General features: G+C 37.5%; 1 long non-coding RNA gene across 1 annotated transcript in view; it reads left to right on the top strand.

Moving 5' to 3' along the window:
• Positions 1–19,204, top strand: part of LOC119815557 — a 44,019-nt gene that overhangs the window by 9,691 nt on the left and 15,124 nt on the right. The window contains exon 2 of the long non-coding RNA XR_005285530.1: positions 11,258–11,328. This is a non-coding gene — a long non-coding RNA (uncharacterized LOC119815557). The remainder of the gene's footprint in view (positions 1–11,257; positions 11,329–19,204) is intronic.

Consider the following 19,204-nt stretch of genomic DNA (forward strand, 5'->3'; position numbering starts at 1 on the left):
GAAGAAGGATGGGCAAGACTGGTAGTATTCTTCCTCAATATCCTATCACAGTACAAAAATAAATCTGTTCATTTGAGTCATTCTAGACTACTAATTCTCAACCTTCAGAAAGCTATGACCCTTTAATACAGTTCCTCGTATTATGCTGACCATGAACATAAAATTATTTCATTGCTACATTATAGATGTAGGTTTGCTATTATTAATCATAAATACCTGTTCTGCAGGATACATTATGTTTGACTTCCAAAGTAGCTGTGATTCACAGGTTGTAAACCACTGCTCAAGGTGGAATAGATGAATTTGTAGTCAGCTAAACTAGAATATACATGATGCATGGATTTTAAACTTACTTAATAACCTGACCAATGCAGAAGGAAAAGAAAGAAGTAATGAGCAGTTTAAAAACAAAGCCAATGTTTTACTCACTCTCTGAGGTACACCAGGCTCTCCTATAAGTATTACAGCTGTTGTATTGTAAAGTTTCTAGCTACAGAATGCATTAAGCAATATCTTATGACCTTATTTATTTCACAAAGGTTGTTTTTAAATGATGTTTGTTTTTCTTTCAAACTTTCATTTAAAAAGTCTTAAAAGAGACATAATGCATAACATAGATTTACATGCAATCTACTTTTGAAACATTCCTGTTATTAATGTGAGTTTTTTTTTTCTGGATTTGAATTAACATTGCTCTCTTTATTCAAGAAAGTTTCAAGCTATTATCATTAAATAGATGAATTCATTGTGCTGTTGTAACTACAATGGGAGGTCTTTGAGCTACTGATGCTTCATGGCAGCCTCTCAAACTCTACTTACTGTACCAGTTTTAATAAGACAGGAGCCCATTTCACAAGGAGTTATCTTTTCAATTATTTTCATGAACATTTATGCTTTTAATGACCAAATAATTTGGTTTTGTGATTGAACATTGGTCCTAACATCAGACTGTCTACTCCAAGCTCTGCTTCCTTTACCTCTTAACTGTTTGAATACATTCCTGTGCTAGTTACTGTTAAGGTGAAGATAAGCAGAGGGTATGAGCTTCACATGTTTACAGATAGCACTAGAGAAACAAAAATATTTAAACATGCAGGGTTTTCTCTTCAACTGAAGGAATTTCCAAGTTTGTTCTGTCCAGAAGTCTAGAGTGGATTTTCTATAATAAAATGGTGATCTGTTACTATCTGTAAGGCCAAGCCTCACATGAATAATCCATTTCTTAAAAAAATACCATGTAATTTGCAAAAGTGTGTGATATTATGCTTATTACAAACCTTTTTTTTTTTTTTTTTTTAGTTCCTTATCCTGAGCTTTGCTTCTCGGTCCGTAGAGCCCATTTCTATTGAAAAGGTCACAGGTACTTTGCAAAAGAAATATACTTTGCAAAGTGTTTCATGTAATCATGCCTTAAGATATTTTGCAATAATTGACACGTTAAATATTTTCTGAAGTTTTACTGCATTAAAATTTGCAAAACAAACTAAATCACTCAGGGTCAGATGCCAGAAGTTTGAATCAACTTTCTTGCCTCTCTAAAGACCATTTCATTGCTGTTTTTAAAGCTTTTAGGGATCCCCATAAAGATAATGTGAATCATGAAATAATTTAAAGATTGAGTCAGATATAATACAAGTTAAAGGCTTAGAAAAGTAGATGATAGTCTACAGAAAGCAAACAAGCAATAATAAAAAGAAACACTCCCTTGAATAAAATATGCTCTCTCTCCTAGACACACCAATTTATTTATTTATACTTATTTACTTATTTCAACAGCAGTCCTACAAAGACACTGCTAGTTCCACAAAGAAGCACCAATTCTATGGCTCTTGTTTAAATCAGTGTGTGCCTGGTCTTTATTGTATCATGAGATATTTGTGATTTCATTTTAATGTCTAACCAACATGGAGACAAACTATTAATGTTAATTGAAGTGCAAACATTCTGAGGTAGCTATATTCAAAGTGAGTTAGTCTACAGTTTTATGCATATCTTGATGTGTTGGTGAGAGCTCTCACGGCTCTTTATTATCACCTGTCAAGTCCAATAATGATTAGGTAACTCTTCAAATGTGAAGGTCAGAAACTAGTCATCATGAAGATTAAATAACATACCAGAAAAACTGAGCCTGCAGGTTATGTATCCAATCAGAGTTCAAGAAATTCTGATCCTATGTCTTCTGGAAATGAATATTTAAGACTTTTGTCAAGTTGTCAAATAACTATGAAACTAAAAGAAATGTTAGGATTTTCAGCACATTAATTATGAACTATTGTTTGGTCTCATTAATACAACTCAACTAAATATGAAGGTGAGAAACGTAAAGATATGAACACAGTGGTGGGAGATTAGGGGAGGAAAAGCAGAGGGAGAAAATAACAGAGAACTCTTGCTGAATAAAACTAAATCTACAAAGAAGTAATCAAAACTAATAATAAGGCCATAACTCAGCCTAATATATCCATAATATCATCTCTAGTTTTATAAAAACAATGGCCAGTAGAAAAGGAAAGCTTGATAATACAGCACTGGAATTTACCATGAATTCCACCATGCCTGATTTTCTGTATTAGCTCTAGGTTTTGAATTATGTCCCAATAGTTGCAAGAGAAACATTTTAGTAACTGAACCATCTTTCCACTTTGGAATGTACTCACGTACATGCACTTTGGTACTTGTGTTTATGCATATGTGCAGAAAACCACACTAGTGTAACCCCCCATTTGGCAGGGAGGCTCCCAAAATCAAGAGTCATTTTCATTGTTATATCTAGACCCTATTTAATTTGTTTGTTGGAATTCCTATATGAAATACCATTCCCCACCCACACAATGAAAAGCAAAGTTTATTTTACCTGATTCTGACCATGAGTGTCTTTCCACAAGAAAACTTGCTATGTTATTATTTATTTAGTCTTAACTGTGAATTAATAAGATGAGACTTGGGTGATAGCAGACTTTTTTTTTTTTTTTTTTTTTTTTTTTTTTTTTTTTTTTTTTTTTTTTGCAAATCAAAACCACCATAACATTTTATTTTACCACAGTAAGAATGACAATTATAAAACAGAAAAAAGAAACCCACAAAAAAAAAAACAAAATATGTGCTGGTGAATTTATAAAGAAAGGGGAGTTCTTATACCCTGTTGAAATGTAAATTAGTAAGGATATTATGGAAAACAGTATGAACATTACTCAAAAAACTGAAACTGGGACTAGAATTATGAGGCAGAAATCTGAAGTTTTTCAGCATTATTTATAATAAACAAAAAATGAAAGCAGCCTAAATACCCTTGAACTGATATGTGAATTCAGCAATACTCTATGCATATATGTGGAAATATTATCCTGCATTAAAAATTTCAATTATATTTTTTTAAAAACATGGATTGAATGGAAAGCCATATGTTAGATAAAATTAACCTGATATAGAAATATGAAGACATGATTTTATTGATGTGTAAAATATAACAAAAAATTTCCCTTCCCATTTTAAAGTTTCACTTCATGTCATTCATATCTTACTTTTCTCCTCTCTAGCAAGACACACATACACAGAGACATACACATACACACACAGACACACACAGACTTACAAACAGACACACAGACAGACATACACACAGCAAACAGACACAGGCACACACACATAACACACCACGCAGCACATACACAGACACACACAGCACACACATAGACATACACACAGCAAATAGACACAGGCATACACACAACACACACGCAGCACACACACAGACACACAGCACACACACAACACACATACAACACACACAGCACTCATACACATAGACACACACTAACACACACAACACTCACATACACAACACACACAACACTCTCACACACACAACACACACACACACAACACACATACACACACATGGTATATTGTTACTCTGTATTTTTTACTTTCCTAGGTTCTGTGATTACTTCAGGTTGTATACTCACATATACAGGTTTACAGCTAGGAACTACAGTTAAACAATGACATAAAGTGTTGTGCAATAGCAGTATCGATTTCTTGGCAGTAACCAGCAGCTCTGTAATTGGACTTAACAGGAGAGAGAGCATGTCTGGTACTGCAAATCTAAACGACTAGATGTGACTGCCAAAGTCAGGGAGTATAGAGGAGAACCTGCTACCACCATTTTTTTAAAGCAGACTACTTCCTCAGTGAATTATAAATACTGATTCTTATACCCAGAGACAAGTATGTCTCTCAACCTTCATCAAAGAAACTCTTTGTAACAGATGGAGATCATTAAAACACACACACACACACACACAAATGGTCAAAATTCAAAAACCAACTGATCATGGGTGCCTGAAACATGTACAACACAATTCCTCATCTAAGACTCTAGGAACAACGTGGAAGATGGGGACAAAGATTGGAATAACCAGAGGACTAAGAATCACGTGTGAGATCCTGTTTCTTAGAAATAACAGAGAAGCTACACCCATGGTACCTCAACAGTATAGTTGCTTAAAAGACATGAATAAGGGGAAAAAAGAAAAGCATGCTGATATTGAAGAAGCAAATCTCCCAGGTCCCAACCACTAACCTAAAAAACAACAGGCAACCAAGGAAGGCTGATAGAAGGAGAAACAGTCTTCTAGAAAAATGGTTCCCTTCATTGGTAATCAGACACTAGAAGTCAATACTGAAATCATACATATATAGTGAATACTAAGCAGATTCAGTGTGTTTTATTTATATATTTTAGTGTATATATATATACATATATAATAGGTATGTATATATAATAATGCATGTCTGTAACAATAACAATTGAGAAAAGAGGCCTGGAATTTGAAATGGATCAAAAGTATGGAATGTGGGAATATTTGGAGGTGGGAAAAAGAGGAGCATAATATAACTATATTTTAATTTTAAAAGAAGCTGAAGCTTCACAGTAAAACAATCAATCCCTTATGAAATGGCTGAATTCCATTATCTTAAAATTCTGTGCTGCAATGTAGCTAATATGCATTTGATTCAGAAAGATTTAGAAAAATTGTAATAACTTTCTAATGTAATTGTTTTCTAAATATTTAGGTATTAATTCAATATCATATTTTACTATATAATATTAGAATGACCTATAGTAATATAATTAGTAATTGATACATTCAATAGTGTTTAGTAGTTTCTGTAATTGATGCTAAATATTTTAGGTAATAATTTAGTTCAATGACATAAAACACACTTTTAGGATAAGAAAACTGAGGCAAATACTTTACTCTCCCTGGGCAATAATAATAGTAAATGATACAAATGACATTCAAATGTAGCCTTTCCGGAATTTTCTTCTATACCACACTGAAACCATATTCTGACCAAAAGTTAGTTCATATAAAATTATGAGAAATTTTTATATACTTGAAGTGAGAAAAAAATTCTAAATTGTGTAACATATTTGAGGATTGTTGGTAAATACGAAAATGTGTAATCATGTGGCTTATGTAATCTGGACTAAATACTATCTTATTATCATACAATATAATTGACCTATGTAAATTCTACAATTAGTTCAATAAGAACTAAAGTTTTTTAGTCTCACTTAACTGATTTAACACTTCAAAATATTTATTTATTTTTTTCTGTACTATTTGAATCTTTTTTTTTTTCTCATGGTTTATTTTTTTAATATTTAAAAATTTCCATCTCCTTCCCTCCTCCTCCCCCCTCCCTCCCCTCCTCCTCCCCCTTCCCTCCCCTCCTTCTTCCCCTTCCCTCCCCTCCCCTCCACCCATACCTCCCCTCCCTCCCTCTCAAGGCCAAGGGGCCATCAGGGTTCCCCACTCTATGCTAAGACCAAGGTCCTCCCAACTCCCCCCAGGTCCAGGAAGGTGATCGACCAAGCTGAGAAGGCTCCCACAGAGCCCGTCCATGCAGAAGAATCAGAGCCCAGAGCCATTGTCCTTTGCTTCTCAGTCAGCCCCCGCTGTTGGCCACATTCAGAGAGACGGGTTTGGTCGCATGATCCATCAGTCCCATTCCAACTAGAGTTGGTGATCTCCCATTAGTTCTGTCCCACCGTCTCCATGAGTGAACGCACCCCTCTCGTTCCTGACTTTCTCCCTCATGTTCTCGCTCCTTCTGCTCCTCATCAGGACCTTGGGAGCTCAGTCCAGTGCTCCAATGTGGGGCTCAGTCACCTTCCCCATCTGTCGCCAGATGGTTGTTCCCTCACGGTCCTGACTTTCTTTCTCATGTTCTCTCTCCTTCTGCTCCTCATCAGGACCTTGGGAGCTCAGTCCGGTGCTCCAATGTGGGGCTCTGTCATTTTCTTCATCTATCGTCAGGTGGAGGTTCTATGGTGATATGCAAGAAATTCATCAGTATGGCTATAGGAACTGGCCTTTTCAGGCTCCCTCTCCTCAGCTGCCCAAGGAACTAACTGGGGGCGTCTCCCTGGAAACCTGGGAACCCCTCTAGGGTCAAGTCTCTTGACAACCCTCAGGTAGCTCCTTAAATTAAGATATATGCTTCCCTGCTCCCATATCCACCCTTCCTATATCCCAAAAACTTGCTATGTTATTATTTATTTAGTCTTAACTGTGAATTAATAAGATGAGACTTGGGTGATAGCAGACTTCTATTAGTAAAATAGACAGAGATTAATGCACAAAATTACTTCAGCAGAAAGGGAGGGGATAATAATTCACATTTAAAAGCAAGATCCAAATGTCAAGGAAATATTTAAGAGCCAACAAATATATACCTCAGGAAAAAAAATGCCAAATTGAATAAATACAAAATCTAGAAAATTAGTATGTGGATTTCAGTGTTATAGGCAGAAATGCTTTTTTAAAACAATGAAGTCGGGGAAATTTGGGGTGTCTATCCAATGTCTGGTTTAACTTGAGACACAGAAGTGTCTATACTGGCCCCCGGAAACATGATCCAAAGGCTCTTCTCCTGGCTTTGCCTTTGTTGTAGTGGATTTTCATTGTATTTTAATAAATAAAGATTGCCTGAAGTTTTGAGAGTAAAACAGTCCCACTGGTTAGCCTTACAGACCAGACAATGATAACATACACCTTTAGTCCCAGTAGCTATACTAGTTGCCATAGAAACTGGGTGGTGCATGTTATCAATGATGGTGGTGCACGCCTTTAATTCCAGCCCTAGGAAGGAATATAAACTGGGGGAAGACAGCTCTGAGATGAAGTCTCCTTTTGAGATTCCAGGAGTCAGGATGGCCATTTCATACTGAGGTCGAGGTAAGAGCCAATGGCAGGCTGATTTGCTTTTTTGACCTTAAGGTTGAACTCCATTTTCTGACCCTGAAATTTTATTAATTGTGCAACACTTTTTGTGAGTTACAACCTTCTCCATCACAGAGTAACAGTTTTATATATGTGAAACGATTCATAATTATATTCTGCTATGATTATAAATTGGTGTTTTGTGCAATAGTCATCAGACATGCTTTCTCTAGCCACAGATAGAAGTGAATGCAGACACACATCTGTGCAAAGAGAGTCTAAATTGGAGATCTCCATGGGTCATTCCCCTGTAGATTGTAGAAGTCAGAGGGATGGAGGGCCCCAGGAGACCATAACACACTGAGCCAACTAAGCAGGGCTCATATGGGCTCACAGAAACTGAAGCAGCAAGAAAGGGAACTGTCCATGTCTGCGCCAAGTCCTTTCTGTGAATGTTGTTCTGTTAGCTTAGTATTTTTGTGGGACTCCTAACTGTGGGAACAGCTATTTTTTCTGACTCTTTTGCCTGCTTTTGGGATGCTTATCCTATTATTGGACTTTTGGATAACCTTGCCCAGCCTTGATATGAGGGTTTTTGCCTTCTTGCATTGTCTTTTGGAGGTCTACTCCTTTCTGAAGAAAAATGGAGTGGGAATGGATCTCGATGAGAAAGGAGGTAGAGCTCACTGGAGGACTGGAGGGAATGGAACTGTGATCATGGTGTATTGTATAAGAGAAAATCTATCACCAGTCAAAGACAGAAAGAAGAGAAAATGTTAGAGGCAAAGCTATAGACATGTTAGCAAACACAGTTTAGAGTCTTATGTAAAGAAGTAGAAGCAAAAATGAGTAAATTAGAAAGGTGTGATCGCATAAAAGAGAAAAAAAAACAATCAGTAATCTTTAACACTAGGCAAGAACTAAAGGAAGAGACTGGAATAACTGGACCAGAGGAAGAAACAAAGATGTGTAGAAATTTTTTTTCCCAACTAATACATTACTCTAGAAATTGTATTTCTGAACTATCAATTATGAGGTATTGATATGTATGAAGTTAGAATCCCACTGTTTACAAACATGTAAGATACAAAAGTCAAAACAGTTATTCCTAAGAAATTCTTTATCTAGGGTTTGGTTGAATCCACAAAGATCATTTGCTCTGACAAAATAACTAGCCAACCAAACAACTAACTTACTAATAAACCATGACTGAAATTATTGGCCATCTATATGTATAAATATACAAAGTCATTACATGAAATCAATCAATACTTATAATAACACACATTCAATAGGAAACTAGAAAATAAAAAAGTTTGAGAATATGTAAAGTCACAAGGGTGAGCTAAAAGAAAAAACTGTAATTAGAAAATACTCTTAATGCTGAAACACAAAAATGTTAAGAATAGCAATGTAATCAGCATTGAAAACGGACATCTTTAGTGAATATGTTATATAATTGTAGCAAACTATATATTACTTGTGTTCACGTCACCTTTTCAGAAGTTACAAATATAGAAGCAATAGCAAGCAAATAGTGAAAAGAAAGAGAACAGCTTAAGAATGACTACATAGTACAAAGAATGGATAAACACATTTTGGAAAGAATAAAACTTAAAGACAGTCTACAGTATAACAAAATGTACCCACTAGCATTAGTAAAATACAGTGAAATGTTTATTATCAAAAATTATCTTTGATTTACATGAAAGTCAAGTAGAAACTCAGGCAAATAAGTGTTTTATATAAAGGTTAGCTTTTATCTGAAGATTATGGATGAATAGATTCCCAACCAATTATTTATCAATAAAAGTATTTATGAAAGCCGGGCGGTGGTGGTGCACGACTTTAATCCCAGCACTCGGGAGGCAGAGGCAGGTGGATCTCTGAGTTCGAGGCCAGCTCGGTCTACAAGAGCTAGTTCCAGGACAGGCTCTAGAAACTACAGGGAAACCTTGTCTCAAAAAAACAAAAAAAAGGTATTTATGATTGGCCAAGCACCCATGGATGTTTGTAAGGGAGGTGAATGTGGATCCTGAAACCAATCCCCTATGATGATTACATACCATCTAATATCTCATTTGAGACATTTATTTTTCTTTAACTAAAAAAATTCTGACAATAATATAACCATACGAAATGTACTATGATTACATTCATGACTAATATGTGATGACATTTTTCTGTCTAAAGAGGAAATTGCCACCTAAAGGAACTTCATGTGTATTTATTTATAAGGAAGAGAAATACTGTTTTGTCTGGTGGAAAAGAAAAAAATGGTTTTAAAGTAGCTTTATAAAACAGGAAATAAGTAATATAATTCAATTCTAAAATTTTAAAAGGTGAAGCTCTGTTACCTGATGCTGAGATACGTATTATTAATTTGAAAGTTTTTCTTGGTGCCAGTGGGGGACAAGAACAGGCGTAAATTGTATCATGTGATACAGTTGGCTTAGCCATCAATGTCAGTTAGCTTACTACTATAACACCACAGGAGTAGAAAGACTAAGATGTTACAAATCACCAAGTATGGTAATTAGACAGCTAAAAATGGCAGCAATGACTACTGAAGACTAACAATCAAGTTGATCACAGTCCTAAAGCCCAAAGGAGAAATTATTTTTCCATAGTATATGGGAAGGGACAAGATTAGAACTTTCCATAAATCTAGAGTTAGAAGGCAGATACCACATTCAGACAAACATATATCTGGGGAAAAATTAAGCATTTTCTCCAGATATTTCAGGCAGATCTTGGCCATTCCACATGAGAGAAATACGTGAATACTTCTGTGCTGATATTATTTTATTCCTGGCTTGTAATTAGTATATATTTTTTTTCGTGGTGCTGTATGGGTTCTGTCACTCCCAAATGTGATATGTATCTTAGCATAAATTTGTAGGAATACTCTCAAGCATTTATTCAGACAATTTAGTGACCTAATGAGAAAACCATTGCTGGAGATTTGAGAGGTGCTTTTTGATATATCTGATGAATAAGACAAGATTTCCAGGATTGTAGTTGAATTATGTGTAGGAAGAAGAAGCTTCAAAGTTTCTGTCCAGAAATTTTATCCAAACCCTGTTAGGGTTTGATTTGAAATGACTATCCAGGTTCCAGTGTCTGAACACCTGGTCCAGTACCAGTGATGCTATTGTGGATCCTTTCTAGTAGGAAATATGGCCTTTGAGGAGGATACTAGACTGTATCAACCCGTCTTTGCACATATACATACTGCTTATGAATCCACTGTGTTGTGGTGCATGCCATCCCAGCTGCCACACATTCCCTGTTGTGATAGGCTGTATTCACAGAAATATGAGCAAAATGAACATTTATTCTCATAAGTTTCTGACAGGAATATTGAGACAATGAGAAAAGAAACTAATACATATCTTCAATGCAAAAATTTTTGACATATAAAAGACATATAAAAGACAACTATCTACAAGAAAACAAAATATTATCTGCTTCCATGCTTTGAAATAAGAGAAAGTAACATTGGTGGTAATCATTGAAACTCATGGAAAAAATTGAAAACATGAGTTTCAGAGATATTATCAGTTTATTTTTACATTTAACTCATCATGTCATATATCCATATATCAAAATGTAGGGATGATACTATTGAAAATCTTAGTTACCAAGAGAAGAGGCAAATCTTTTTGTATACTTTACCTTAAAAAGTGACTGTTTTATTAGCTAATAATTAACTACTAGTAGTTAATTCTATTTCTGGTGTTACTATACTCACCTGAGAAACCATCTTAAAGAACTGTATAGCAGAGAAGGCAATTCATAAGAACATGAAATTGAAATGGGAGATATGAGAATGATTACACAGTTAGCCATTAGACTAGTTAGACAAGAAAGCATGAAAACTGAATTATGAGATAAAAGAAACATTAAAAAGATAAGGAATGTGAGTGTTTGTATAGGAAAGATTTATTGTCATCCTTGTGGAGAAATGTAAAATCATCTCCCACTCCATCCATAACCTCTCTCTCCATATGTTTCTCCCACAGAGTATCCATTAAGCACTAACACATATGGCCTCATGAGAGACAAGAAATAGATTGTTTCCACAGCAGTGATGGTAAGTGAATCCTGGGGTATGACTGATATGAGAGGCAATAAATATCTGAATAAATTTCTTTAATAATAAAAAAATTAAAAATTAATCAGTTCCATCTGTTATATTTCTGCACATTTCTTATGTGGCTATCTTGATGTATAGAACCAAGGAGAATATTCCTTCTGGATCTTCAGGGGGATACCTATCTGGAATAAAGGTCCCAGATATGTTCTTGCACCCTACTCAGAACGGCTTTCTTCTGGGAATAGTCCTCACTTCTTACTGTTAAACACATCCAATTGCAACTGAAGAGGTTTAAGTAATTTTGCAGGCTGAGACTCTCAAGGTGTTAATCTAGGTTTCATGTCTCTTGCCTTTGCCCTCTCCTTATTATATTGACCCACTTTATATTAAAAAGAATTAAAACAAATTCATAAAGCAAGTTCATGTTCCTTCATAAATATTTATTTAAATCAACATTCACAAATTAAAATTATTTTTCTGTGAATGTTTTGAAGAATTTGCTGGTCTTGTCATGGGCCAGAGTTCAGTTCCAAGCAACCTGCAGTCCTGGTTTTAGAGAATCCCAAATCCTGTATTGGATCCACAGGTATGTGCAAACATGTTTCATACATATGCAGAGACAAGTGAATAAAATAAATAATCTTAGAAATAATAAAAACACAAAATAAATGCATTTTGGTTTTATGAAGGTATTAACTATTTTACAGCCTTCACATCTCTTTCTCAGACATTTTAAGATCTTTCCTTTGAAGATTTTTTTCAACCAATTATAAAATTATTCCTTTCAAAGACTTTTGTTCCATGATCCTATATGGTCTAACTTTAATATTCTATTGAATGAATTAATAAATCGCTTTTATTTTTATGTCTAAAACACTACACTAATACTACTATACTTTGCAGTTCTGCTTAGAGACATTCACTACATTTTTAAATATAAATAATTTCAATAAATTAATTATAAATTAGTACTGAGTGCTCTAATATAACCTTTAGATACCATCTATGAAGCAATAAACTGAATAATCAATATGATACAATATTGCTCTCTAAACTGTAAATTTTATGTCCCCAGTTATGTTTCTTTTCTCATTGTGCTTATTATTATGTTTTCTTCAACCTAAAATCTGGTCATATCCCTTGTAGACTTTCATGAAGCTAACACTTTAGATTATTATTGAGTGACCTTTTCTGAAGCATTTCTTAAATGAGAGTTATTATTTTGTTATGATTAGATTAAATTATGTCTAGGTCAGTATACTACCTCAATGACAAGGTACTTGTGTGAGTATGAGTGTGTGTTTGTGTTCTATAACTTGGGAATTTTCCAGACATTTCTGTTTTTCAAAACTGGTTATCACTATTGGATTATAAATCTTTACATTCCATGACTTTATTAAATTCATAAATTACTTTTAGGAGATTTTTTTTTACATTTGGATATTTTTGAATAGTCAATTGTATTGTAGGACCACAGAGTTGATTTATTTCTTACTATCCTATCTCTATGGCTTTATTATTTTCATTCCTAATTACAGGAGCTACCACATTAGCACAAATGCTGAACATAATCTGTTTGAGTGTAATCTCTCTTGTTATCATGATTGAGCTATTCTATCACCATTAAATAGGATCTTAGCTATAGTTTTTAACTGAATGTCTTTCTATGTTAAAGAACAGTTTTTGCTGTAGTTTTTTAGTCTTGCTTTTGCAAGTGTGTAACACTGTTTTGGCCTATGTACTGATAAAAACCTAAGCATATAGGATACCGGAAAAGGAAGGAAGGGTTGGGAAACATGAAGTGTTTGAGAGAAATATAGGTGCAACCTCCAAGCCATCTTTTTAAACATAGTGTACATTCAGTCTTGAGGTTAAATATCCAAAATATATATAACAAATTGTGTGTTCTGGAAAATCATGGTATAAGCTTCCAGAATGATTGCAAGTGGTCTGTTGGCTGTGTGACTAGAGAAGATTGGCTAAAGGATTACATACTGAGAAATCATGAACAAACACATAACAAATGGCTCAGAGGGGTTTTAAATTTCAAATAGCACAACATAAATCATAGATGGCAAGGTCATTGTCCTTTGACGTTCATCTTTTGTAAAAATGACAGATGTACAAAGACACTAAGAGAAAAACAGTTGCTTTCTTCTAGGGGTAAAAAAAAATAAATGAATGTCTTATAGTCATTATATTTTTATAATAAATTTATCTGAGATTCTCCCCGGATACTGCCTCTCTCTTCCTGTCCCTTCCCAGCTTGCACCCAGAATCCTCCCCCCCTCCCCCTGCCTCATCCTCCCGTCTTTGGGGCCACATAATCCCACAGCTCAGCCTGTTTGGGCTCTGGGGACCTGGAATTGAGTGCACCCAGGCCCGTGGGAGGTCCCCTCCTTCATTTGACTGCCCGGGGCAAGGTAGGCCTTTGTCTGAGAGCTGCTTGGCCTGCAAGGGGACCTGACAGTCTGCCAGAGGATCCATCATTCTTTGGGGTGAGTGAGGAGTGAGTGCCTGAACCGCGGCAGCTGCCCGGAGAGGGACCACAGACATTCCACAACTCCCCCTGCCACCAGCACACTTCCTGCTCTTCCTGCAGGGGTTATTCTCCCCTGATACTGCCTCTCTCTTCCTGTCCCTTCCCAGCTTGCACCCAGAATCCTCCCCCCCTCCCCCTGCCTCATCCTCCCGTCTTTGGAGCCACAAAATCCCACAGCTCAGCCTGTTTGGGCTCTGGGGACCTGGAATTGAGTGCACCCAGGCCCGTGGGAGGTCCCCTCCTACATTGGCCTGCCTGGGGCAGGGTAGGCCTTTGTCTGAGAGCTGCTTGGCCTGTAAGGGGACCTGACAGTCTGCCAGAGGATCCATCATTCTTTGGGACACTGCAGTCCTGATGACGACTTCTGGAGATGCACTTTCATACCTCGCTGACCTCTCAACACAGTAGCACCAGTGATATTTTCTTAGTTGTTCTCAGGTGTCCTGCTCCAGTTCTAAGGCCATCCACCCAAAGGGGTCAGACTCTGGCCTCCAGGCAGGTCTGAGGATTCCTGCGGAGGGGTGCGGGCTCCTTCAGATTGTGCTGCCAGGTTCGCTGTGTGGTATTCCATCCCGTCCTGCCCCCACCTTGGCCCTTTTTTCTGGGCTGCGACCCTGGGCTGCCTGGAATCCCTGATCCTGTGCACTGACATTCCATCTGAACTGGTGAGTGAATGCGGACCCTGGGGCAACCTGCCCTGGAAGAGAGCACAGACCCCCTACCCCCACGTCCCTCTGCAGGCTTGTGTCTGTTTCTCCCGTCCCTGTGTCTCCCAAGCTTTACCTAGTGTTCTCAGGTGTCCTGCTCCTGTTCTACGGCCATCCACCCAAAGGGGTCAGACTCTGGCCTCCAGGCAGGTCTGAGGATTCCTGCGGAGGGGTGCGGGCTCCTTCAGATTGTGCTGCCAGGTTCGCTGTGTGGTATTCCATCCCGCCCTGCCCCCACCTTGGCCCTTTTGTCTGGGCTGCGACCCTGGGCTGCCTGGAATCCCTGATCCTGTGCACTGACATTCCATCTGAACTGGTGAGTGAATGCGGACCCTGGGGCAACCTGCCCTGGAAGAGAGCACAGACCCCCTACCCCCACGTCCCTCTGCAGGCTTGGGTCTGTTTCTCCCATCCCTGTGTCTCCCAAGCTTTCCCTAGTGTTCTCAGGTGTCCTGCTCCAGTTCTAAGGCCATCCACCCAAAGGGGTCAGACTCTGGCCTCCAGGCAGGTCTGAGGATTCCTGCGGAGGGGTGCGGGCTCCTTCAGATTGTGCTGCCAGGTTCGCTGTGTGGTATTCCACCAGTTCAATTCCACCTGAACTGGTGTCCTGCTCCTGTTCTAAGGCCATCCACCCAGAGGAATCAGACTCTGGCCTCCAGGCAGGTCTGGGGATTCCTGCAAGGGAGTGCGGGCTTCTTCAGATTGTGACGCAAGGAATAGGTCCTCCTCTGACACAGGGGAGATCCAACCAGTTTCAGTCACAGCAAAGATTGGTCTAGGACACCAAACGCCTCCGGGCTCCTTTTGAAGGAAGAGATGGGCAGGCGCCAATGCAGGAGCTCCTCCAACAACATGAAAGGCAACATGACATCACCACAATCCAGACATCCCGAAACAACAAGAATTGAATACCCTACCCCGGAAGATATAGAAGAATCCGACCTTAAACAGTACTTTATGAAAATTAAATAGAGGACCTTAAACAGGAGGTAAAAAACTGCCATAAAGAAATGGAGTTGACAAACAAAAAGGTAGACGAAATAAATAAATCTCTCAAAGATACCCAAGAAAAACAAGAAAAACAAGAAAAAGCAATCAAACAGGTAAGGGAAACAGTACAAGACCTGAAAAATGAAATGGAGGTATTGAAGAAAACACAATCTGAGGGACGACTGGAAATGGAAACTCTGAGTAAACGAACAGAAACTTCAGAGACAAGTATTTCCAACCGAATACAAGAGATGGAAGAAAGAATCTCGGACTCTGAAGATACTATAGAGGAAATAAACTCACAGATTAAAGAACTAAACAAATCTAACAAATTCTTAACACAAAACATTCAGGAAATCTGGGACACCATGAAAAGACCAAACCTAAGAATAATTGGGGTAGAAGAAGGAGAAGAATTACAACTCAAAGGCCCAGAAAACATATTCAACAAAATTATAGAAGAAAACTTCCCCAACCTAAAGAAGGATGTTCCTTTGAAGGTACAAGAAGCCTACAGAACACCAAATAGACTGGATCAAAAGAAAGCATCCCCACGCCATATAATAATCAAAACACAAAACATACAGAATAAAGAACAGATATTAAGAGCTGCAAAGGAAAAAGGTCAAATAACATATAAAGGGAAACCTATCAGAATTACACCTGATTTCTCAATGGAAACCATGAAAGCCAGAAGAGCTTGGATAGATGTGCTACAGACACTAAGGGAACATGGATGCAAGCCTAGACTACTATACCCAGCAAAGCTTGCATTCACCATTGATGGAGAAAACAAGATATTCCAGGACAAAAACAGATTTAAACAATACGCAGCCACAAATCCAGCCTTGCAGAAAGTAATAGAAGGAAAATCACAAACCAAGGAGTCCAACAATGCCCACAATAACTCAGGCATCTAGCAACCCTTCACCAGCACAACTAGAAGAAGGGAAACACACAAACTCTACTACTAAAAATGACTGAAGTTAACAACCACTGGTCATTAATATCACTTAATATCAATGGACTCAATTCACCTATAAAAAGGCACAGGCTAAGAGACTGGATACGAAAACAGAATCCAACATTTTGCTGTTTACAAGAAACACACCTCAACCACAAAGACAGACACCTACTCAGAGTAAAGGGTTGGGAAAAGGTTTATCAAGCAAATGGCCCTAAGAAACAAGCGGGTGTGGCCATACTAATTTCCAACAAAGTTGACTTCAAACTAAAATCAATCAGAAGAGATGGAAAGGGACACTTTATACTCATAACAGGAAAAATCCATCAGAATGAAGTCTCAATCCTGAATATCTATGCCCCTAATATAAAAGCTCCCACTTATGTAAAAGAAACACTTCTAGAACTCAAGGCAGCCATCAAACCACACACACTAATAGTTGGAGACTTCAACACTCCTCTCTCACCAATGGACAGGTCAATCAGACAGAAACCTAACAGAGAATTGAAAGACTTAATGGAGGTAATGAACCAAATGGACTTAACAGACATCTATAGAACATTCCACCCAAATAGGAAAGAATATACCTTCTTCTCTGCGGCTCATGGAACTTTTTCGAAAATTGACCATATACTTGGTAACAAAGCAAACTTCCACAGTTACAAAAAAATATTAGTAACCACCTGTGTCTTATCGGATCACCATGGATTAAAATTAGAATTCAACAACAATGCTACCCCCAGAAAGCCCACAAACTCATGGAAACTGAACAGTCAACTACTGACCCATACCTGGGTCAAGGAAGAAATAAAGAAAGAAATTAAAGCCTTTCTTGAATTTAATGAAAACAAAGACACAACATACTCAAACCTATGGGACACAATGAAAGCAGTGCTAAGAGGAAAGTTCATAGCACTAAGTGCCCACTTAAGGAAAACGGAGAAAGCACTCATTGGTGACTTAACAGCACACCTGAAAGCTCTGGAAAAAAAAGAAGCAGACTCACCTAGGAGAAGTAGAAGACTGGAAATAATCAAACTGAGGGCAGAAATCAACAAAATAGAAACACAGAAAACAATCCAAAGAATCAATGAAACAAGAAGCTGGTTCTTGGAGAAAATCAACAAGATTGACAAACCCTTAGCCAAACTAATCAAACGGCAGAGGGAGAACACGCAAATTAATAAGATCAGAAATGAAAAGGGGGACATAACCACAGACACAAAGGAAATTCAGAGAATCATTAGATCTTACTACAAAAGCCTGTATGCCACAAAATTGGAAAATGTAAAAGAAATGGACAGTTTTTTAGATAAATACCATATACCAAAGTTAAACCAGGACCAGGTAAATGCTCTAAATCGTCCTGTCAGTAGCGAAGAATTAGAAACTGTTATCAGAAACCTCCCTACCAAAAAGAGCCCAGGACCAGATGGTTTCAATGCGGAATTCTACCAGAACTTCCAAGAAGACCTAATACCTATACTCCTTAAGGTATTTCATAATATAGAAACACAAGAGTCACTGCCAAATTCCTTCTATGAAGCTACAGTTACCCTGATACCTAACCACACAAAGACTCAACCAAGAAAGAGAATTACAGGCCAATCTCACTCATGAACATTGACGCAAAAATCCTCAATAAAATACTGGCAAACCGAATCCAAGAACACATTAGAAAAATTATCCATTACGATCAAGTAGGCTTCATCCCAGAGATGCAGGGCTGGTTCAACATACGAAAATCTATCAATGTAATCCATCATATAAATAAACTGAAGGAAAAAAACCATATGGTCATCTCATTAAATGCTGAAAAAGCATTTGACAAAATTCAGCACCCTTTTATGATAAAAGTTTTGGAGAGATTAGGGATACAAGGGTCATTCCTAAATATAATAAAAGCTATTTACAGCAAGCCGACAGCTAACATCAAATTAAACGGAGAGAAACTCCAGGCTATCCCACTAAATTCAGGAACACGACAAGGCTGTCCACTCTCTCCTTATCTCTTCAATATAGTGCTTGAAGTTCTAGCAATAGCAATAAGACAACATAAGGGAATCAAGGGGATTCAATTTGGAAAGGAAGAAGTTAAACTTTCATTATTTGCAGATGATATGATAGTATACATAAGCGACCCCAAAAACTCCACCAAAGAACTCCTACAGCTGATAAACTCCTTCAGTAACGTGGCAGGTTACAAGATCAACTCCAAAAAATTAGTCGCCCTCCTATACACAAAGGATAAGGAAGCAGAGAGGGAAATCAGAGAAGTATCACCTTTCACAATAGCCACAAATAGCATAAGATATCTGGGAGTATCTCTAACCAAGGAAGTGAAGGATTTATTTGACAAGAACTTTAAGTCTTTGAAGAAAGAAATTGAAGAGGATACCAGAAATTGGAAGGATCTCCCCTGCTCGTGGATTGGGAGGATCAACATAGTAAAAATGGCAATTCTACCAAAAGCAATCTATAGATTCAATGCAATCCCAATCAAGGTCCCATTAAAATTCTTCACAGAGATTGAGAGGACAATAATCAACTTTATATGGAAAAACAAGAAACCCAGGATAGCCAAAAAAATCTTATAAAATAAAGGTACTTCTGGAGGCATTACCATCCCTGACTTCAAACTCTATTACAAAGCTACAGTATTGAAAACAG

The sequence above is a fragment of the Arvicola amphibius genome, chromosome 5, assembly GCF_903992535.2.
Source record: "Arvicola amphibius chromosome 5, mArvAmp1.2, whole genome shotgun sequence".
NCBI classification, from domain to species: Eukaryota; Metazoa; Chordata; class Mammalia; order Rodentia; family Cricetidae; genus Arvicola; species Arvicola amphibius.